The following is a 25,061-nucleotide window of genomic DNA, read 5'->3' on the forward strand; positions in this document are numbered from 1 at the left end:
TTCTGTTGCTCAGAACAGTAATTTCTGTTGATCTGTCTTCAAATTCAGATTCAGTGACATTTTCTTCCTGTCTCTATTCTGCTATTGAGATCTCAAGTGAATTTTTTTTATTGTAGATGATGTATTTTTTAGTTAAAAATTTTCAATTTGTTTCTTTTTAAGCATTATTGAGGTATTATATCATACCATAAAAATTATTCATTGCATTTGCACAATTTACTTATTTTCAGTAAATTTGTATAGTGTGCAGCTGTCACCACAATCCAGCTTTAGGACATTTCACTGTTTCAAAAAATTCCCTCAAGCCTGTTTATATTCAGTCCTGTTCCTGTCCTCAGCCCCAGGCTACCACTGATCTGTCTAAAATTAACCTTTTCTGGATATTTCATATAAGTGAAATCATATAATATTTATTATACTGAGTTTGATCCCCCTTCACTTATTAAAATCTCTCTTCTTTTTTTTTGGCCGCGCTGCACAGCTTGCAAGGTCTTAGTTCCCCAACACCAGGGATTGAACCTGGGACCATGACAGTGAAAGCGCCGAGTCCTAACCACTGGACCACCAGGGAATTCCCAAAATCTTTCTGAGGTTTATCCTTGTGGTAGCATATATCAGTATTTTAGTCCTTTTTTAGAGCTGAATATTATTCAATTTTATAAATATACTACATTTTTATTTTTCCATTTAGCACTTGACAGAAAGTTAAATTGTTTCCCCTTTTTGTTTTTCTTTTGACTATTAATAAATGCTGCTGTGAACATTGATGTACATATTCTTGTATGTTTTCATTTCTCTTGTGTAGATTTTTTGGAGTGGATTACCTGGGTCATAGGGTAAGTATTTATTTAGCTTTTAAAGAAACTGCCAAATTGTTTTCCACAGTGGCTGTGCTATTTTACATTCCCACCTATAATATATGAGAGTTCACATTTCTCCACATCCTCATCGTCACTTGTTGCTCCCTGTCTTTTTGGTTATAGCCATTTTAGTTTGTGTGAAGTGGTATTTTGTTGTGGTTTTATTTTGCATTTCCTTAAACTCTAATGAGGTTGAGCATCTTTTCATTTGCTTATTGCTCATTCATATGTATTTGAAGGAATAACATTTAAATCTTTTCCATTTCTAATGTTTTTCTTATTGCATTGTAAGAGTTCTTTATATCTACAGAGTTTGGACACAAAGTTATCAAAAATATGATTTTCAAGTATTTTCTCCCACTGGGTGGCTTGTCTTTTCATTTCCTATAGTGTCTATCTGAAGCACTAAAATTTTTAATTTTGATGAAGTCCAATATATCAGTTATTTTCTGTATCTAATCTTTTATCAGTGTTGTACTGTCTTGATTACTGTAAATTTAAAGTAAGTTTTAAAATCTGGTAATGAAAGACCTAATACTTTTGTTTTTCAAAATTGTTTCTGGTATTCTGAATTCTTTGCCTTTAGGATCATTTGCCATTTTCCACACACACACACACACACACACACACACACACACAAAAGCCTGTTGGTATTTTGATATAGATTGCATTGACTTTATAGATCAGTGTGATGAGTGTTGTCTTCATAATAATATTGCATGTTCCAATCCATGAATGTAGATTTCCATAAATTTCTTTCCATTTATATATCTCAATTTCTCCAAGAAGTGTTTTGTAGTTTTTAATGTATAAATCTTTTCTTTTGTTAAATGTATTCCTAAATGTTTTATTCTTTTTGATGCTATTCAGAATGGAGGTCTCTTAATTTCATTTTTGGATGGTTTATTGTAGTGTAGAAATACAATTGATTTTTGGGTTTAAATCCTGTATCCTATTGCTTCCTAAACTTCTTTGTTAGTTGTGTAGTTTTATTATGGATTCCTTAGGATTTTCTACATATAGGATTATTTCACCTGCAAATAAGGGCAGTTTTACTTCTTTCTTTCTAATCTCATCTTCTTTAATTTTTTTCCCCTTATTTACTGCCTAGAACTCCCAATACAGTGTTGAATAGAAGTAGTAGGAATGGGCATTCAGTCTTTCACCATTAAGCATGGTAGTAACTATAGGTTTTTGTTTTGTAGATTTCCTTTATTAGGTTAAATCAGTTTCTTTTCATTCTTAGTTTTTTGAGTTTTAAAGTCTTGAATGAGCTTGGAATTTAGTCAAGTGCTATTTTTGTGTTCATTGAGATGATTATGTGGTTTTTCTTTTGGAATTCAATGTATTTAACTACATTTATTTTTGAATTATGAAACAGGCTTGTATTTCTGGGATAAACCTTTGTCAAGATACATTACCCTGTTTATATGTTGTTAGATTAGATTTGCTAAAATTTTGTTAATTGTTGCATTTACTTTCATGAGGGATATTAGTTTGTAGTTTTCTTATGTCTTTGTGAGGTTTTAGTATCAGCCTGATTGTGGCCTAATTCATTAAACTGAGTTGGAGTGTAATACTTCTTCAGTTTTCTGAAATAATGTTTGAAGAATCCATATTATTTCATCCTTACATGTTTAGTAGAATTCACCAGTGAATTCATCTTAGCCTGATGTTTTCTTTTGGGGAAGATTTTTAACATTTATTGTAATATCTTTAGGTTATATACATATATTTGAGTGAGCTTTGATAGTGTGCATCTTTTAAAGAATATGCCCATTTCACTTCAGTCATTGAATTTATTGACATGAAGTTCATAAAATTCACTTATCATTTTTTTATATCTATGTAACCGGGTGATGTCACCTTTCTCATTTGTGGTAATGCTGTCCTGCCTTCTCTTTTTCTCTCTGTTTTCTCATCAGCCTGGCTAGAGGTTTATCAATTTTATTAATCTTCTCAAAGATCTACATTTTGGCTTCATTTATTTTCTTTATTTTGTGTTATCAGTTTCATTGATTTTTATTTTTTTAGGCTGGTTTTTTTTTTTTTCCTGCTTATTACCTTTAGTTTAATTTGCTCTTTTTCTAGTTTCTTAAGGTCAGGTCACTGAGTCAAGACTTTTCTCTCTCACATAGGGATTTTATGCTGTTTTCTCCTATGTACATCTTTGGTGACTTCCCACAAATTTTGATATATTGTTTTAATTTTTATTATGTTCAAAATACTTTCTAATTTCCATATTGAATTCTTCTTCTTTTATCCATGAGTGTGCTATTTAGTTTGCATACATTTGGGAGATATTGGGGGATATTCCAGAGATCTTTCTGGATTATTATCTATTTTAATTCTCTTATAGTCAAAGAATTTGCTTTATATGATTTGCATTATTTTAAATTTACTTAAGATTGTTTTATGGCCCTGGTTATGATTTATCTTAAAAATGCTCAGTGTGTGCTTAAAAAAGAATGTGTGTCCGCTGTTGGCTGAAGTGTTATATAAACATCAGCCAGGTCAAGTTAGTTGATTGAGTTGTTCAGTCTCTATCTTTACTGATTTTCTATCCACTTTTTCTACCAATTATGGTGAGAAATATATTGAAATCTTTAAATATAATTGCAGTCAATCTGTTTCTCCTTGAAGTTCTATTAATTTTTGCTGAATTTATTTTGAGGCTCTGCATAGACTTTTGGCATTATGTCTTTCTTAACCCTTTTATCATTACAAGATGAACTTCATCTGTGGTAATATTCTTTGGTCAGAAATCTGCTTTGTCTGCCCCAAAAGGCCTTGGTTTATAGCAAATTAAGCCATGAAGAAAAAAAAACTTGGAGAAAATGAGAATATGATCCAAATGATTGTTGACACTAAACTTGTTCAGGCGAGGTTAAGAGTGCAAGAAGTAGGAGAGTTGATGAAAATGTGAGGACTTTAAATTTTTTAATATCTCTGAAAATTCACTTTCTTTTCACTTGAGAAAATTACAGCCTCCAACTAAGGCAGAAACTTTTGAATTCTTTTTAAAGATAAATTTAAGTTTTAAAATAACTTTTATGGTAAAATACACCACAAACAGAATTTGAAAGAAAACTAATTTGTATTGCACACAAAAGGTAAAGGGTTTCTATCTCTGCTATTCCAGAGAGTTAGTAAGAAAAATAGTAGATTAATGGATAAAAGATATGAATAGATAATTCCATGGAAATGCCTATCCGAATCAATAATAAGCATAGAAAATATACTGAAGGAAATGCAAGTTATAAGTGCAATATCCTTTCTTATCTGCTAGATTGGTATAAAACTAAATAGACAACTACTATTGGCAGTGATGGGCAAAGGATACTTTTGTATGTTGGTTGTGGAACTGGAACTGTGAATTGTCACTCTCTTTTTTGGATCTGTAGGGCCTTCCATACAGGAAGCCAAGCTCTTCTACTTTCTGGAGAGCACATTTCTTGCCTAGATATCACAGCAGTGGCCTTGAGTTCTGTCTTTGTTTCTGGTATCTGAGGAATTTCTTCTCTTCTCTTTGATCTTTCTTATGTACTTTTGTCAGTGTGTTCTATTTTATCCAGCATTTCTACTTTGAGTTGGGTGAGGGGAGGTTTCCCATAGCATTCTTAAGTTCACCATAGTGACTGGAATTCATCTAAAAAATTGTCACCAAATTTGTTACCATATCACTCAAAGAGAGAGGTTGTCTTTCAAGTATTAAGGAGACAGGCAGAAATAATCAAATATAAAATTACTCATGGAATTAGCATTCATGAACCTTTCTTGAAAAAGGTATTTAACAGTGAAATATAGTCAACCACGAAGTAAATAAAAATTCATATAAGGCAAGTCAAGGAAAATTTAAAACTAAAGCTTTTTCTCTGCCCTTTGGCCTCCTGTCTCCCCTCTATTGTGCATTGTGTATTTGCATTATGCATCGACCAAACCTCCCCGTCAGCAGAAATACCTGCTCAACCATAAAGAGCAACATTCTCCTAGCACCAACAAGACCACTCCTTAAAAGATAGCATTCCTTCTTAATCTTGTAAGGAGTCACAATGACCCACCATTTTGTACTTGCAGATCTGAATTGTGCAATCTATCTGTGGCATTTAATGTACAGCTTTCTGTCTCAGAAAAAACTGCTTTGACCTCTAATGGGTGGAACAGTTCTCAGATCTTTCTGAGAGGCTGTTCCTCGGTTATAATCCTCAATTTGGCTCGAATAAAATTTTCCTTTTCTTTCAATAGATTGTTGATTAATTTTTTGTCAATTACAGGAATAGAATTAACTGTTATAAAAGGGCTGGTGGTAAACATTGAATCCATGGTAAATGTTGAACTAGAGGAAAAACTGAGGGAGTAAGGTTACACAACAAAATGTGTTATAAGCCCTGAAAGTAGAAATACACCAGCCACAGAAATTTGTCATTTTATGAGTTGTAGAAGTAATTATCCTCATTCTTTTATTCTCATTCTTCATTGTATGGTGTCAATACTTTAAAATTAACATGTGGTAAGAATATATATAATGTTTTACATGCTAATGATTTTTCATCCAAAAAAACATTAGGGTGTCATTTTGTAAGTTATATTTCTTGTGAAATAGCATGTGCAATTCAGCAAGACCTTCACTGTCATTTTTCTTTCTCTCCTCTTTAAAACAAGTAAAATAAAATTGAACTATTTAAAATAAAAGTTCATATAATCCCGTTTTAAAACTTTGAGGTATAGTTCACATATATTAAAATGCATTATCGGGAAGAAAGAAATTTTCCTCTATCCTTACAGGAAGCCTTTCCTCTATCCTTACTAGACCTCTGCTGGTCTAGTAATTAGATTGACATGATTTACAGGAGATTAACAGAAGAAAAATCAAACAAAAGTTTAATAACATGTATACATGGGGCAGACCCAGGAATGTTGAGTAACTTGCCAAAATGGCTGAAGCCTTCACCTTAAATACCATCTTTAGCTAAAGACAAAAGAGGGTGTTGGGGGTAGTGGTTTGGGACTTCAAAGGGAAGGAAGGCAATTCACATGGAGATGGAAAAGCAAATGTCTGGTATATAAATGCAGAGACAACCTGACACAGAGTGGACTCTTGATCTCTAGGCCCTGCTAAGTTTCCTCCCACCACAGCTAGTTCATATTATTTGCAGATAATCTTTGGTGATAGCTCTATTCCAGGAACAGGCCCTTGATCTAAATTCTTTAGGTAGTTTCAGGGTAAGTATAATGACAGTCTTCCAGAGTCTTCTGTTATTTAAAAATAATCAGCCTAAATTAATCCTCATACCAAAGAGAAACATTTTGGGGTGGCAAATTTTGCACCCCTAAAGCATTGTAACCCTTCCATTTCCATCACCTGTGAAAGTTTCCTTGTGCCCCTTTCCAGTCAGTTCTGTAAGCAACGGCACCAAAAACGGAGGAGAGCTTAAACAAGCTTTATTTAGGAACGCTCCCGGCCGAGGTTCACTGGTCCGAGAGAAAGGGGCCAGAGAAGTCGCGCGCGGGTGCAGGCACGAACAAAATTTATAGGGGTGGACGCAGGGCAGGCGCTTGCTGTGTGAGGCAGCCCTTTTTTGGTAATCTCTCGGGTGTTGTGGCAATGTCAGGTGTCTGTTGCATCAGCCTCAGAGCCGTTGGTTCCGCCCCTCGGGGAGCGGGAAGACCGGGGCCGAGTGGGAAGTCCTGGGCCTGCAATGTCAGGTGTCGTCGGTTGCATCAGCCACTTTGGTGGGGGTTCCGTCTGGCTCCCTGGCCCCTTCCCTGGACCTGCTGGCCTTACAAGTTCACTACTCCTTAGCAGCCACTTTGTGATTTAATCTTAGGTTAATGAAATTGTTGGTAACTATGTTTTTAATCTACTTATTTTTTTCTTTTTAATTTTATTTTTTGTACATTTTTATTTTAGTTTTATTGAGAGATAATGGACATATAGCACTGTATAAGTTTAAGGCATACAACATAATGATTAGACTTAACATGCATCATTAAATGATTACCACAATAAGTTTACTGAATATCCATATTTCATATAGATGCAAAATTAAAGGAATAGAAAAAAAAGTTTTTCTTGTGATGAGGACTCTTAGGATTTACTCTTAACAACTTCCATCCATAACATACATCACTGTTAATTTATCACGTTGTACATTACATCCCTAGTACTTATTTATCTTATAATGAGAAGTTTGTAACTTTTGACTGTCTTCATCCAAACCCCACCCCCCGACCCCATCTCTCGTAACCACAAATCTGATGCATTTTTCTATGAGTTACTTTGTTTTTGAAGTATAATTGACCCACAGTACTATGTTAGTTCCTGTTGTACAACATACTGATTTGATATTTTTGTATATTTCAAAATGATCTTCATGATACATCTAGTTACCATCTATCACCATTCAAAGGTATTACATAATTATTGGCTATATTTCCCACACTGTACATTTTATAGCAGTGACTCATTTATCGTGCAACTCTTAATTCCCCTCACTGATTTCTCTCCTCTCACTCCCTCCCCTCTGGCAAACATCTGTTCTCTGTATTTATGTTTCTGTATTATGTTTGTTCATTTGTTTTGGTTTTTAGATTTCACTTAGAATAATACTCTCTAGGTCAAGATTTCATTCTTTTTTATGGCTAAGTAATATTCCACTGTGTGTGTGTGTGTGTGTGTGTGTGTGTGTGTGTGTGTGTGTATGTGTGTGTATCCCACATCTTCTTTATCCATTCATCTATTGAAGAGCCCAGGGTGTCCCAAACCTGGTGTCAGCCAGCTGGTGAGCAGGCTGGATCCTAGGGCAGCTGACTGAGGGGTCCACAGTGTCTCAGAGCTGGTGTTGGCCTGCTGGTGGGCGGGACCAGGTCCCAGGAATCCTGGGACTAGTGCCAGTCCATTGGTGGGCAGAGCTGGGTCCCGAGGTTTTTGACTACAGGGCCCTGGGGAATCCTGGAGCTGATGTCAGCCCCTCTGGTGGATGGGGCTGGGACCTAGGGTGTCCCTGGGTTGACACCAGCCTCCTGGTAGGTGTGGTGGGTCTTGACACTGGTAGGCCATGGGTCTGTGGTGGTCCTAGCGCTGGTGTCTGCCCACTGGTGGGCACCACCAGGGTCAAGGGGGTTCCGGGGTTGGTGCCCACCCACTGGTATGTGCAGCCAGGGCCCAGGGTGTCCTGGGGCTAATGCCAGCCTGCTGGTAGGCAGAGCCAGGTCCTGATGTCTCTGGCTGCAGGGCCCTGGGGGTCCCAGAGTTGGTGTCTGCCCACTGGTAGGCGGACTGGGTCTTAATGGCTGGCTGTAGGCCCTCAGAGGTCCCTGGGCTAGTGCCGGTGCACTGGTGGTAGCCCATGTCTGAGGGTGGCTGGTGCTCAAGGGGTCCTAAGGCAGCTGGTCTGCTGGTGGGTGGGTCTGTGTTCCCGTGTGAGTAGCTGCTTGACCTAAAGCATCCCAGAACTGATGCCAACAGGCTGGTGGGTGGGGCCAGTTCCATCCCTAATAAGCTAGAGGGAAGATTCCAAAATGGCATTTTCCAGCACCAGTATCCTCCTGATAGAATGAGCTCCCCAAAATGGCTGCTGCCAGCATCTGTGTCCTCAGGGTGAGCTCCAGTTGCCTCCTGCCTCTTGTAGAGCCTCTCCAAGATCAGCAGGAGGGTCTGATCCAGGCTCCTTTCAAATTACTGCTTCTTCCCAGGGTCTCAGAGTGTGTGAGATTTGGGGTGTGCCCTTAAAGAGTGGAGTCTCTTTTCTATCCTCTGGTTCTCCTGAAAGTAAGTCATCTAAATTTTTTAAATGAAATATTTCAAACGGAATATATTGGCAGTGAGAAACTGAGTGCTTGTTACTACTACCCTGCTTTAACAGATCTTAAATGTTATATTTGTTTCAGATTTTTAAAAACTTTAAGCAGTACAGTTGAAGCCCCCCTCTTCATCACATGCCACAAGTAAGTCCTATTCTGAAGTCATATATCCTTACCATGTGTTTTTTTTAATACTTTTACTGCTTAGTTATATAGTAATGGTTTTTCCATGCTATTAAACTTTATTAAAATTCTATCATATTTTATGTATTCTACAACTTTGGTTTTTTTCACTCATTTTTGAGATACGGGATATTCAGCCACTATGGAGTAGTATAGCCATAGTAGTTATTTACAATGTCTTTTCTGGTTGGTGCCATACTAGTTGTTAAATATTTTTAATATCTTACCCTGGGATTTATCTATATTGATAAATATATTAATCTAGCCAATTCATTTCAGTTACTGTACCATATTCCACTTGGTGAAAATACAATGGATATGTTAGCCTACTGATGGATGTTTAGGTTGTTTCCAGTTATTTACTATTAAATACAAAGCTGCAGTAAAATCTTTAGAGGACTTCTTATGCACATATGAGAATTTCTTTAGTGTTTTTATTAAAGTGAAATTATGTGTATGTAAAGTGAAATATGTGTTACTCTCCAGAGTGATTGTTCCAATTTACGCTCTCACCAAAGAGTATGAGAATATTGGTTTCTCAGTAACATTTTCTTTTCTCTCCTTATCCCTTTCCCCCGTGCTTATGCTTTTCAGCACTTTTGTTATTATTTCTTTAAAAAATTTGCCAACATGATGGATATGAAATTATATCTGGTGCTTTAATTTGCATTTCACTAATTATTGGTGATGTTGAAGATCTTTTCATAGGCTTATTAATGATTCTGGTTTCCTTTTCTTAAGTTTCTTTTCACATCATTTACTGTTATCTATTGGGTTGTTTTGTCTTTTAGTTTTGTTAATTGATTTGCGACAGTATTGTTTTTAATATTCTGGATAAAAATTTACAGTAGTTTTTTAAAAATGTTATGGATGTCATTCCTTTTTTAAAAATTTTTCATTCAAAAATATTTTTAAACTTATGGAAACTTACCAAAATAATATAAGGAACACATGTATTCTCTTATCAAGATTTGTCTATTGTTTACATTTTCCACTACTAGTTTTACCTTTTGTGCTCCTCCCTCTCCACTCTGTATAGTTTTTTTTTCTAGAACATTTGGCCCTTTACCCCTAAATACTTCAGTGGATACTTTCTAAGAATAGGGTTGTTTTTGTTTTTTTTTTATAACCATAATACATTTGTCTACCTCATTTGTCTAAACTATCCTTCATATTTCATAACAATGTTCTGTATAGCATTTTTACCCCATGTAGTCCTGGATCCAGCCTAGAGATAAATATTATACTTAGATGTGCCAGTTTATTTTCCTAGGAGGGGCTTATCCCATGTCACACATCATTTATTAAGATTCCCCCAACGTTGCTGCCACTCATTGATCCCTACCTTGCCTGAACTCTTACAACAGTCAGACTAAAAACTTTGTTTTAGCGTTTAACTATACAAGGTAGTGCCATGAAGAAAGCATAGGCTTTGCTGACAGCCAAGAGAATGCTGGAGTTCTCTCAGAGTAAATTGACCAGCTGAAGAAATCAGACCAGTATTTACAGTTGGGAATCTCCATTGAAATGACCCAACCATGTCATTCTACCATGAAGAACAAAGATTAACAAGCCCCACCTATATACCTAAAACTTCCAATCAGCTTTTCATTCCAGTCCCTTAGATATGAACAGACAACCATGGATCACTCCACATTTGAAGAAAATCTTTAAGCAGAAAGGCAGAGACCAAAATGAACAAACCAACAGCAAGCAATTAAAGACAAACAAACAATGCAGAGAACAGAAGAAAATGTTTTAATTATAATAAATTCCTTTAGAGAGATGAGAGAAAACTTTGCATCCATGAAACAATAAAATGCCAGGACTTCCTGGGTGGCGCAGTGGTTAAGAATCCACTTTCCCATGCAGGGGACACAGGTTTGATCCCTGGTCCGGGAAGATCCCACATGCTGCAGAGCAACTAAGCCCGTGTGCCGCAACTACTGAAGCCCACGCAGTCTAGGGCCCTTGCTCCGCAACAAGCGAAGCCACCGCAATGAGAAGCCCGTGCACTGCAACGAAGAGTAGCCCCCTCTCGCTGCAACTAGAGAAAGCCCGCACGCAGCAACAAAGACCCAACTCAGCCAAAAAAAAAAAAAAAAAAAGCCATGTAAAGGAATATTTAAAGGACCAAAATGAGCTCTTAGAAATTAAAAACATGATAACATAAATGAAAAAGTCCATAAGTGGATTGAAAGATAAACCAAGGAAATGTCCCAGATAGTAGAACAAAAAGACAAAGCTATGAAAATAAGAGGGAAAAGTTAAGAAAATTAGTGGATTAGAACAGGATATCTAACATCCAAATAAAGGAGAGAGAGCAGAGAATATGGAGGAAAGGAAAATATTAAAATAATTTAAAAAATTTTCTCAGAAATGTCAGATGTGCATTTTCAAACTGTATCAGCGCACTAAGTGCCCAGCATAGTGGAAAAGAAAGACCAACAGCAAGGGACATAATTGTGACATTTCAGAACAATGGGAATCAAAAGAAGATCATAATAACTTGCACAGGGGGTGCGGGGGGGAACCATGTTGCATGAAAAGGACAAGAATAAATATATCTTTGAACTTGCGAGTAAAAACACTGGAAGCTGAAGGATAATGGAGTAAACGATTTGAAAATATTTTTAACCTAGAATGTTATACTCAACCAAATAATCAAGTGTGAGAGCAAAACAGTTCATTTTCAGACACACAAGTTCAAAAAAATTGTATCTCTTACACACCCTTTCTCAGAAAGCAAATGGAGGCTGTGTCACACCAAAACAAGGCAGTTAATTACAAGAGAGCAACGTGGAATCTCGAAAACAGGAAACAAACATGGGGGTATTTTCCAAATGTCCAAAAGAGGACATTTCTGTTGGGAATGTGAAATGGTACAGCTACTGTAGAAAACTATATGGCAGTTCCTTAAAAAATTAAGCAGAATTGCCATATGATCCAGCAATTTCACTTCTAGGTATAGTTTCAGAATAAGTGAAAGCAGAGACAGGTATTTGCACACCAATATTCATAGCAGCATTATTCACAATAGCCAAAAGGTTGAAACAACCTAAAAATTCATCAACAGGTGAATGGATAAACAAAATGTCATGTATACATACAATGAAATATTAGTCTTAAAAAGGAATGAAATTCTGATACATACTACAACATGGGTAAACCTTGAAAATATTATGCTAAGTGAAACAAGCCAGCCACAAAATGGCAAATACTGTATGATTCTACTTATATGTGGTACCTAGAATAGTCAGATTTATAGATACAGAAGGTAGCATAGTGTTCTGGGGGTGGGGGGCTGGTGAGGGAGAATAAGAATCATTGTTTAATTGGTGCAGTGTTTCAATTTGGGATGATGAGATGGATGGTGGTGATGGTTGCCCAAAAATGTGAATGTACTTAATGCCACTGAATTGTACATTTTTAAATGGCTGAAATAATAACTTTTATGTTACGTTTTTTATACCAAAAAATATACTTAGTTGTCATGTCTTTGTAGCCTTCTTTAATCTGCAGCATTTCCACAGCCTTGTAAAACTGTAGTACAGTATGGCAACCAGAATATTCACATTGTTGATGATTCCATCACAGTGTAGTGAGGTATTTTGAGATCATGAAAATATCTTGCACCCTATCAAAATATCTCCCTGGACTTAGCCTTTATCCTTGCCCATTCTTTACTGTGAATGTTTTGCAACTCTAGCACTTCCTCCAGATTTACCAGTCAAGCCTCAGCATAATATTATAAGCACAAGACCTACCTTCTCTCTGATTTATTTATTATTATGAGGGATTGAAATTCTTAGCTTTTTTCCATGGTTAATATTTCATTTTGTTTCTTAATTATTTTTTTGCTCAAAATGTTCTAGATATGGCCCATGGGAACCCCTTAAAACTGTTTCTTATGTGCTTGTAATATGTCCCCAACATTTATTTGAACATTTCCTTACTTTTGTCATCATAAGACTCATACCTATCCTGCCTCATCCTGCAATTGTCTCTTTCTTCTAGGAGCCTTGGTTCCTTTTAGTGGAGGAATAGTATTTACAAACCAAGATCTCGGTGCTTGGTTGCTCATTGCTCCTGAGCTCTTTTCTTGTTAGCCCTTCCTACAGAGCTAGGAAGTACGTACATATATATACACAGATACACAGATATATATACACTAAACATATACATATTTTATTTCTGTGTGGGTTCATACTGTACCTTTAGTTCTAATCCATCCCTATAGTGTTCTTTCTTGATTTTCCCCATTCTATAATTATCTCTTCCTTCTATGCACAGTGAGAAAACTGGCTCCCAGCAACATCAAAAATATTTACGCAATTGTGCAGTCTTACAATGTACCTAAAGTATTTTCAAAATTGCTTCACCAAAAAGCCAATAAACAAACCCACTAAGAATAGTTAAGGGTTTATTTTCACTACTGCTCCTCGCCCCCTGACACCCCCGCATCCCCCAAGACTGAGGGTATACTGTCAGATATTGTGTTTATAAGATACTTGAATGCATCCTTTCTTCTTCCCTCCCTCCCTTCTTTCCATTCTTCCCCTTTCCTTGCCTATTTCCCTGCCCCTTCCTCTTTCTCTTTTTCCCATCCCATTTGCTTCCTTTTCTTCTCTCCATATGGTTATGGTGTAAACACAGAATGTAACTATGTTCATTTGTTTAGTTTTAGTTTTCCTTCCATCACGTTCTTACTGATATAATTTTATTTTTTGAATATTTAGAGTAGTAATGTGCTTTAATAAGTTAAGTGTACAAAAGATTACACTCAGAGAAGTGTCATTCTCTCCTATATCCGTTCTACCTCATTTGCTTCCCCATCCCTTATTGATGACTCAGTTCATTGTTTTCTGGTTTATTCTGCTGACACAGATATATGTTTTATTTTCCCTTCTCACACAATAGGTAGCATGATATATTTGTTCTTTAACATATTGTATTTTGAGTTTTCCTTTCAATACTACTTTTTGGAACCTACTCCATATCAGTTCATAATATTCCTTTTTTATTTTTTGAATGTATGAAGCATCTGTAGTGATGTTCCTTATTTAATTCCTGATATTAGAAATTAGTTTTATTCCTTTCTTTATCAATCTATCTAATTTATCAGTTTTGATATTTTTTTGTTTTCTCTATTTTTCAGTTTTTTATTTCAGAGATTTCTGCTCTTACCTTTATAATTTCCTTTTGCTTGCTTTGAGTTTAACTTGTCTTCCTTTCCTGCTTTCATAAGGTAGAAGTTTAGGTCAGGTGTAGGCAAAGTTTTTGTTAAATGGCAGCATAGTATTTTAGCTTTATGGACCGTATGGCCTCTCACAATTGCTCAGTGCTGCTGTTGTGGCAGAAGTCGGCCATAGATAATTTAAGTGAATGGATGTGGCTGTGTTCTGGTAAAACATTATTTACAAAGACAACACAGGCCTGGGGGCTGTAAATCAGTGAACCCCCCCCCCCCCCCACACCGGCTTAGATCATTGATTTGAGACCTTTTTTTTTTTTTGGCTGCGTTGGTTCTTCATTGGTACACGTGGGCTTTCTCTAGTTGCAGCGAGTGGGGGTTACTCTTCGTTGCAGTACGCTGGCTTCTCTTGTTGCAGAGCACAGGCTCTAGGCGCGCAGGCTTTAGTAGTTGCCACATGCGGGCTTAGTAGTTGCCGCACATGGGCTCTAGGGTACGCGGGCATCAGCAGTATGGCGCGCAGGCTCAGTAGTGGTGGCTCGTGGGCTTTAGAGCGCAGGCTCAGTAGTTGTGGTGCAATGGCTTAGTTGCTCTGCAGCATTTGGGATATCTTCCCAGATGAGGGATCAAACCCATGTCCCCTGCATTGGCAGGCGGATTCTTTTTTTTTTTTAACATCTTTATTGGAGTATAATTGCTTTACAATGGGGTGTTAGTTTCTGCTTTATAACAAAGTGAATCAGTTATACATATACATATATCCCCATATCTCTTCCCTCTTGCGTCTCCCTCCCTCCCACCCTCCCTATCCCACCCCTCTAGGTGGTCACAAAACACCGAGCTGATCTCCCTGTGCTATGCACCTGCTTCCCACTAGCTATTTTACGTTTGGTAGTGTACATTTGTGCGTGCCACCCTCTCACTTTGTCACAGCTTACCCTTCCCCTCTCACCGTATCCTCAAGTCCATTCTCTAGTAGGTCTGCATCTTTATTGCCATCTTGCCCCTAGGCTTTTCATGACCATTTTTTGTTTGTTTTTTAGATTCCATATATATGTGTTAGTATACGGTATTTGTTTTTCTCTTTCTGACTTCCTTCACTCTGTATGAGACTCTAGGTCCATCCACCTCACTACAAATAACTCAATTTCGTTTCTTTTTATGGCTGAGTAATATTCCATTGTATATATGTGCCACATCTTCTTTATCCATTCACCATTTTATGGACACTTAGGTTGCTTCCATGTCCTGGCTATTATAAATAGAGCTGCAGTGAACATTGTGGTACATGACTCTTTTTGAATTATGGTTTTCTCAGGGTATATGGCAGGCAGATTCTTAACCACTGCACCACCGGAGAAGTCCCAAGACCTTCCTTCTTTTCTAACATAGACATTTAAAGTCATAAATTTCTTTAGCTGCATCTCACAGATTTAAAACATATTTTAATTATTATTCAGTACAAAATGTCATCTGATCTTTCTTGTAGTTTTTTGACTGAGTCAATGTTCATTTAAAGGAATGTTTTATTTCTAAATATTTGGGGGTTTCCTAGTTACCTTATGGTTTGTGTTTAATTCTGTTGTGGTTAAAGAACATATTCTTTACAGTCTTAATGTTTTAGCTTGTTTTTTTTTTAATTTAGTTAATTTATTTTTGGCTACATTAGGTCTTTGTTGCTGCACACGCAGGCTTCCTCTTGTTGCAGCGAGTGGGGGATTACTCTTCGTTGCGGTGCGTGGGCTTCTCATTGTGGTGGCTTCTCTTTGTTGCAGAGCACGGGCTCTAGGCCTGTGGGCTTCAGTAGTTGTGGCTTGCGGGCTCCAGAGCACAGGCTCAGTAGCTGTGGTGCACGGGCTTAGTTGCTCCATGGCATGTGGGATCTTCCCAGACTGGGGCTCAAACCCATGTCCCCAGCATTAGCAGGTGGATTCTTAACCACTGTGCCACCAGGGAAGCCAATCTTAATGTTTTTATTTATATTTCTACTGTATTATGGTCCAGAATATTGTCCCTCTTGGTAAACCTACCTTGTGCAATTGAAAATAATGTGCGTTATGTCATTTTTGTTGTATTATCTAACAGTATCAATTGAATCTAGGTGATTGATAACGTTGTTCATATCTTTTATGCATGTATGCATTCCTGAATTTTTTTTTATGACTGTGAATTGCTGACAGAGGTTTAAAATTAGCAACCATGAGTGTAGAATTACCTTTTATTTTGTCAGTCTTTAGTTCATGTATTTTGATTTAGTTCATGTATTCTGTTACTGAGTGCAAATACGTTTATGATTGTTGTGTATTGTTGAATCAGTACTTTTTTTAGTCTTAGTCCTTCTTGCTTTCCAGTAATAAGTTTTGTTTTTAAATCTGTTTTATCTACTATTGATACAACTATTTTAGTGAACTTAGCTTATCATTTCCTTCTGATATTGTTTTTACACCCACTTCAGTCTATTTGTGTTTTATATTTAAAGTTCACCTCTGTATTTCATATTTAGTTTATGTTAGTTTTTAAATTGATTTTTAACAGTCTCTGCCTTTTAAGTGGAGCATTTATTCCATTAACATTTATTGGAATTATTGCTGTGTCTCTGCTGGGGTCTGCCATTTTATTTTTGGCTTTCTATTTGTTTCCTCCATTATTAGTTTCTTTGTTCCTCCTTTCTTGCTTTTCTGGGAGCAGTTGAATTGTTTTAGAATTTCATTTTAGTTTTCCTATTTAGCTTATGTTTTGTACATTATTTTTATAGTGGTCTTCCTATGAATTACAATGTTCATTCTTATGAAGAACCGAATTCCAACTCTAAGGTAAACCCAAATTATAAACTAGCATTTGAGAATTTTAAAGTGGGCACTTTTATTCTCAATGAAGTGAAACAACATATTTTCTTTTTAAAATATTTATTTATTTTTATTGGTGTATAGTTGCTTTACAATGTTGTGCTAGCTCCTGATGCACAGTGAAGTGAACCAGCCATATGTATACACATATCCCCCCCCCCCTTTTGGATTTCCCTCCCATCCAGGTTGCTACAGAGCACTGAGTAGATTTCCCTGTGCTATACAGCAGGTCCTTACTAGTTATCTGTTTTATACCTAGCAGCATATGTATGTCAATCCCAGTCTCCCAATTCATCCCAGCCCTCCTTCCCCCTGCAGTGTCCACACGTTGAAACAACATATTTTCAATGCATGAAAATCTCAGTAGAAAAATGGAAATTCTCCACAAGGAACTCATGAAAAGGAAATAAATGGAAATGCTGGAAAGCAACAATGTAATTTCTGAAGTGCAGAGTTCATTGAGGGGATTTAACTTCTGTATGTGTATAGACGTGACAGAAGAAAGAGTAAGTGAGCTTGGAGCCAGATCAATAAAAATTATCTTAGGTGAGGAAACGAGTAAAAAAAAGAATGAGAAAAACTGAACAGAGCCACGGAAACCTGTTAGATCACATCAGTCAAACATATGTGTAATTGGGATATCAGAAGAGATGAAAGAGACAAATGGGGAAAAACATTTTTTAAATGAAAAATTCTCAAACTCCATTAAATGTAAAAATTTGCAGACAGAAAATGCTAAATATGAAGCATGATAAAGGTAAAGAAGGCCACCTTAGGCACATCATAATTAAAGTGTCTGAAGCCAAACAAAAAGTGTAAGCTTAGCAACACAAAAATGACATATACATGGGCATAATGATCATATTACTTTCTGACTTCTCATCAGAAACCATTTCAGCCAAACTGCATGGAACAGCACCTTTAAAGTTGTGAGCGAAAAAAAAAGAAACAAACCTGTCAATCCTTAATGTATATCCAGTGAAAATACTCAAAAATGAAGATGGAATAAAGGCATTTTCAATAAAAGAAAACTAAGAGTATTTGTTGCAAATGGATCTGTATTACACCACAAGGTAAAGAAGTACTTAAGACAGAAGTAAATGAAACTTCTTGAAAACTTGGATCCTCAGAAAAGAATGAAGGGCATTAGAACTGGTAAATATCTGGGTAAGTAAAGAAGTACTTAAGACAGAAGTAAATGAAACTTCTTGAAAACTTGGATCCTCAGAAAAGAATGAAGGGCATTAGAACTGGTAAATATCTGGGTAAATGCAAAGTTTTTTTTTTTGCCTTTTCTCTCTTCATAGCTTTATAAAGCAAATACCTTATTAAAAATTTAAATTGTAACATCGTTGTATTAGGTCTATAACATACATGTATGTATTATATATAAAAAAGTAAAATAAAGAACAGGGGACTATGAGCTTATAACATTGCAAGATATTGTGAAGCAATACATTATTAACTGCAAATGGACTGTGATGTAGTAAGCTTTTACGTACAGTTGGGTCTGTTTTCTGGACTTTTCTGTTCCTTTCCATTGACCTCTCTATTCAGGGGCTAGTACCACACTCCTGATTATATAGGCTTTATAGTATATTATAATAATTTGTCAGGTTAGTTCACTCATGGAGCTCTTTTTTTTCTTCAGTGTTTTCCTAGAAATTTATGTGGGTTTATTTTTCCAGTTGAACTTCAGGATCAATTTGTGTAGCTCTGTAAAACTAATTTTTGGGGATTTTGGGGGGAGGATTTTATTAAATTTATAAAATTATGTTTATAAAATTTATAAACTTATAAGTGTTGTCTTGAAGATCTTGGGACATCCTAATCTAAACACAAGGGATGTCTTTTTATTTATTTAAGGCTCTTTTTGAATTTTTAATGTGTATTTTATAGTTACCTTCATATATATTTTAAACAGTTTTTGACCTGCTTATTCATAATATTTTATCCTTTTTGTTGCTGTTGTATTTGGGGCTTTACCATAATGCCCTCTAACACAGGGGTCAGAAAGTTTAAGGACCAAATCGAAGGTGTTTTATGCTTTTCAAGTCCTGGTCTTTCACACTACTTAACTCTGCCATTGTAGCACAGAAGTCACCTTAGACAATTAATAAATGAATGAGTGTGACTGTTTTCCAGTAAAACTTTATTTATAAAAACAGGCACCAGGACTTCTGTTTCAGAAAGTGTGACATAGATACATTTCTCCCTGTTCCTCCACTCTTAAGTACACTGTAATCCCTGGAAATAAGAGGCAACTCAAGGAGTACTCTGAAAAGTGGAAAGAGGAGCTCTGTTAATATGTTGGTAAGGTATGTGCGGAGAGGAGTAGCATTTATATCCCTGTGATTAAGTCTCAGTCTTTTAGTGAGCCTGTGCCCCTTGTCTGTGACCTTACCAAGTGATTCTTCGGTTTTTCCCACTTGAGGTGAGACAGGAAGGCTAGAAAGGGCTGGATTTGGGTACTTCCCTTTTTTCTGTCAGAGGCTCAAAGGGACTGGAGTTGGGTATTTTCTTTCCTCTATGTCAAAGGCTGTAGGGAACAGAAGTTGGGATTTCCCTTACCCGAGGTCTGTTTGACTGTGATAAAATGTTTCCCTTGACAGTGTGCCTTTTTTAAGGAGAACAGAATGCTCTGGGTGTATTTGAAAGTGGTCCAGTTCAGAACTGAAAGAGTAATTCAACATTTGGAAGTCAATCATGTAACTAAAAAAGAAAACATGTTATATCAATATGTACAAAAAGAAAAGCATTTGACATAATTTAAAACCTATTCATAACAAAAAATGCTTAGCAAATTTGAAATAGAAGGCAACCTTATTAATGTGATAAATTGAATCTCCTAAACACTGATAGTAACATCAGTATCAACCATTAAAGACTTAATGGTTTCCCCTTCTGTGAACAGGAAGTAGGCAAGTATGTTAGATTTCACCATGACTATTCAATTTTGCACTGGAAGTTCAACCCAATACCATAAGGCAATAAAAAACAATAAAGGGCATGCATTTCAGTATACTAGCTGTGAATATTTGGAAATCAAAATTTAATTAACAGTACCATTTACAATGGCACCCCACCCCCCAAAAAATCCCATGAAATATAGGCAAATCTTGCTTTACATAGTATTGTGGGACTGTAAAAATGACTGCTACCTGAAAGCAGTATTAATTAATGGAAAAATTACTGTTGCTCCATTACCTAAAAAATTTTTTGTCAAAACATTAAAAATTCTTACTGTCAATCACAAATGTATAGGAAATTTAAAGCATTAGTTAAGCTAACAGTTATTTACTATATTTTAATATGAAATGTTAGAAACATTTAAAATTAGAGTGTTTTATTTCATTATAAAAATTATCAATAGTAGATTTAACAGTGCTTACTTTCTTCTCGTATAATTTGTATATTAGGAATGAGCATCTTTTCTATAGTTTGCTGAATTGTCATTCTTCTTTCTAAATATGGATTTCCATCCAGCATTTCATCTTTCATGCTTTCAGTGTCATGAAATATTTCTGAAAGTTTCTTTAATATAAAAATTTTTGCTGGTATGTCATTCCCTATTGGACATCTTCATCCTTTTCAGCACAGTCACTGTTCTCATTTGTACTGGTAAGTTACTACAGGTGCATATCTAAAGGTCAAATGATATTGTCAACATTTCCATGGTCAGCCAATTATGTTATAACTATGTTTACATTAATTTCAAATTTCCCGTCAGTGTTAACACTTTTATTACTGCCCTTCTATTTTTTTTCTTGGCCATTTCCTTTTTTGATTATGTATTTTCGAAGATGTCATATGGGTTCATCCCTGGAAGACAAGGAGGCAACATAACTACATTTTTGCATGTAAACTGAATACCTGATATGCAGTGACTGATCACTAGTAGACTTCAAAAGAAGTAAGTGAGGTTTCTAGTTCCATAGGTAAGGAGCTTGGAGCCACTCCATCCAAAAGATAAGTAAAAAACTAAACAGACTGAAAAATCACCAGTGCTTCTTGTATCTGTAAAAGAGGAGAGGACACAGGGCAAACTATTGCCCACAAGATTGGAGAGAAGAGACAGGTGAATACAGGGAGTCATGGCTTACTGTAGTAGAGGAGCAGAAACCACTGCAGGAACCAGTGCCAGGATAGGAAAACCTGAACTGTAAGTTAAATTGCTGGAGCCTCAGTGTGGACAAGTCTGAGAGGTAAAAACTCCTTGGGAACCCAGTCATAGAGGGATCTCCACAATATTGTGAGATTTACCTCCAGGAGTACATACAGGAGAAAAATACCCTTGTACTTCTGTCAGGGGGAGAGAAAGGAGAATCATTTTGAAATAAGCCAGAGTACTCTGTTCTTAAGAAGACCTGACCTCAGAGGCAACTATTTAACCAGAGCCTAACCTGCTGGGGTATTATCATAGCCTAACTTAACCTGGGGAAGGGGAATACCCAACTCCAGCTTACTGTAGCCATCCTGTCCCACCCAAGGCAAGAAGAATAAAACTGAGAAGCTGTTGTGAAGTTACATAGTCCAGAGACATACGGTCACTGAGAGATCAAAATCTAATTATAGGACTGTAGAATGTTTCCCCTTCCCTCACGCTTCACCATCCCATTACTAAAGCCTTGTTATAGCAGTTCCTTTTACATTGTATGTCATGTCCAGCTATCAAGAAAAAATTACAAGGCATACCTAAAGGCAAAAAACCCAATTTGAAGATGCAGACCAAGGACCAGAACCAGAGATGGCAGGTATATTGGAGTTATCAGACCTGGAATTTAAAACAACTATGATTAATATTCTAGGGGCTCTAAATGGGTGAAGTAGACAGCATGCCAGAAGAGACGGACAGTGTAAGTAGAGAGATGGAAATCCTAAGAAAGAACCAAAAGAAGTGATAAATATAAAAAACACTATAACAGAAATGAAGAATGGTTTTGATGGGCCCCTTAGTAGACTAAACAAGGCTCAGGAAAGAATCTCTGAGCTCAAGGATATAGTAATAGAATTCTTGAAAACCAAAAGCAAAGGGAACAAAAGACTGAAGAAAAAAGTAGAATATTGAAGAACTGTGGCACAACCACGAAGTGTAACATACATGTAATGGGAATACAAGAAGAAGAAGTAAAGGAACCGAAGTTATATTTGAAGTAATAGTGACTGAAATTTTCCCCCAAATTAATGTTAGACACCACAGCACAGATCCAGGAAGCTCAGAGAACACCAAGATAAATGGGCCAAAAACTATACCTAGGAATATCATTTTATAAAACTACAGAAAATTAAAGCTAAAAAAAAATCCTGAAAGAAGCGAGAGGACTATGTTAAGGACTCTAGTGGGTGACGTAGACAGCATGTAGGAACAGATGGGCAATGTAAGCAGAGAGATGGAAATCCTAAGAACCAAAAGAAATGTTAAATATCAAAAACACCATAAAAGAAATGAGGACACCTTTATAGAGGAATAAAAATAAGAATCACATCTGACTTCTCAGAAATGATAGCAAGAAAAGCATGGAGTGAAATATTTAAAGTGGTTAGAGAAAAAAACCTGGAAACTAGAGTTCTGTACTTTGCAAAGTTATCCTTCATAAGCGAAGAAGAAATAAAGAAGAAATTGAAGGTCCATTTTTTGCCAGTAGACCTTTCAGGAAACGTTAAAAGAAGTGCTTAGAGAGGAGGAAAGTGATAAAGATTGGAAACTCGGATCTACATAAAGTATCGAAGAGCCTTGAAGAAGGAATGAGTGAAGGTGAATAAAAAACTTTTTTTCTTATTATGAATTGATCTAACAGGTAATAGTTTGTTAATAATAACACTGTGTTCAATCGTGTGTACTTTTATATATCATATGCATATATGTTTGTGCTTATGTATACTTACGTATAAGTGAAATTAGTGAAAGCAATGATATAAGGTACAGGAGGGAGGAATTAGGATTATTTTGTTATTAAAAGGTACTCACACTACCGGGAAGTGATATAATGTTGTTTGAAAGCAGACCTGGATTAATTGTAAATGTATATTGCATTGTGGCAAGCACTAAAAAAAAGTTACAAAAGAAGTATTAGCTGATATGCTAATAAAGGGGAGAAAATGGAATCTCATAAAATGCTCAGTTAAAACCACAAAAGGCCAAAAAAATTAAAAGACAAAAATAAGAACAGAGAAAAAGTGCAACAAATAGAAAACAGGAACAAATATGGTAGATGTTAAACCAGCTATATCAATAATCACTTTCAACATCAGTGTTCTAATTGCACAAATTTGGGTGTGTTCAGAGTAGGTCAGGTAACAAGAGCCAACTATTTGCTTCCTAAAAGAAGTGAATTATAAAGACACTTACAGATAAAAGTAAATGGGTGGGCTTCCCTTGTGGCACAGTGGTTGAGAGTCCACCTGCTGATGCAGGGGACATGGGTTCGTGCCACAGTCCAGGAAGATCCCGCATGCTGTGGAGCGGCTGGGCCCGTGAGCCATGGCCGCTGAGCCTGCATGTCCGGAGCCTGTGCTCCACAGCAGGAGAGGCCACAGCAGTGAGAGTCCCATGTACCGCAAAAAAAAAAAAAAAGTAAATGGGTGGAAAAGATATATCATGTTAACACTAGTGAAAAGAGAGTAGGAGTACCTCTATTAATTTCAGATGGAGGAGATTTCAAAGAAATTAAAGATGTCAGGGATAAAGAAGGTCATTACATAATGATAAAGGGGTCAATTCTCCAAAAAGATATAACAGTCCTTCCCGTGTATACACTTACCAACAGAACATCAAACTATTTGAGGCAAAACCTATGCAAACTACAAAGAGAAATAGACGAAACCATCTATTAGTTAGAGACTTCAACACCTCTCTTTCAGAAATGGACAAATCCAGCAGGCAGAAAATCAGTAAGGACATAGTTGAACTCAACACCACCATCAATCAGCTGGGTCTAATGAATATCTATAGACTACTTCATTGAACAACACTAAGATTACACATTCTTCTCAAGCTGACATGGAACATTCAGCAAAATGGAAAAAATTTTGGGCCATAAAACACACCTTAACAAATTTAAAAGAATAAAATCAATATATGCTCTCAGACTGCAATGGAATGAGATTACAAATCAATAATTTTCCTGATTAGAAATATCTGGAAAATCTCAAATGTGTTGAGATTAAAAACACTTCTAAATAACACATGTGTTAAAGAAGCAGTATCAAGTGAAATTTTAAAATATTTTTAATTAAATGAAAATGAAAACTCTACTTACCAAAATTTGTAGAATGTAATGAAAGCAGTGCTCAGAGAATAATTTATAGCACTGGATATGTATTTATAGAAAACAAGAAACAACTAAACTCAATCTAAGTTTCTACCTTAGGAAACTAGAAAAAAAGCAAATTAATCTAAAGAAGAAAAATAACAATTAGAGCAGAAATTAATAAAACTGAAAACAAGAAATACAAAAAGTAAATGAATCCAAAAGTTGGTTTTTTCAAAAGATCCATGAAATTCATAAGCCTCTAGACAGACTAAGAAAAATAAAACAGAGGACACAAATTACTCATATCAGAAATGAAAGGTGGGACATCACTACAGATCCTGTGGACACTGAAATGATAATAAAGGAATACTATAAACAATTCTGTGCCCACATATTTGATAATCTAAATGAAATGGACCAATTCCTCAAAAGACACAGTTTACCAAAACTTACACAATAAAAATAGACAATCTCAGGAATTCCCTGGTGGTCCAGTGGTTGGGACTGGGTTCTCTCACTGCCAGGGGCCCAGGATCAATCCCTTGTCAGGGAACTAAGAACCTGCAAGGTGCGTGGTGCAGCCAAAAAAAGAAAAAAGATGAGTATAGAAAAAGTTACATTTAAAAAAATAGACAAGCTCCTTAGTCCTATATCTATGAAGGAAATTGAATCAATATTTAATAACCTTCCAAAACAGAAAGCACCAGGCCCAGATGGGTTCACTAGTAAATTCTGTAAGACATTTAAGGAAGGAATCATCCCAGTACTCTACAATCATTTTCAGAGGATAGAGGCAGAGAAAATGTTTCCTAACTTATTCTGTGAGGCCAACATTACCCTAATAGGAAAATCAGACAAAGGCATTACAAGAAAACTGCAGACCAGTATCTTTCATGAACATAGATAAAAGTCCTCAACAAAA

General features: G+C 36.2%; 1 long non-coding RNA gene across 2 annotated transcripts in view; it reads left to right on the forward strand.

The window, feature by feature from the left end:
* LOC116748070 overlaps positions 1-25,061 on the forward strand; it is a 61,052-nt gene that overhangs the window by 23,728 nt on the left and 12,263 nt on the right. Inside the window, exons 2-3 of one of the 2 annotated variants that reach the window (XR_004348164.1) lie at positions 8,751-8,807; positions 16,796-16,853. This is a non-coding gene — a long non-coding RNA (uncharacterized LOC116748070). The remainder of the gene's footprint in view (positions 1-8,750; positions 8,808-16,795; positions 16,854-25,061) is intronic. The other variant, XR_004348163.1, reaches the window with a different exon arrangement.

The sequence above is a fragment of the Phocoena sinus genome, chromosome X, assembly GCF_008692025.1.
Source record: "Phocoena sinus isolate mPhoSin1 chromosome X, mPhoSin1.pri, whole genome shotgun sequence".
NCBI classification, from domain to species: Eukaryota; Metazoa; Chordata; class Mammalia; order Artiodactyla; family Phocoenidae; genus Phocoena; species Phocoena sinus.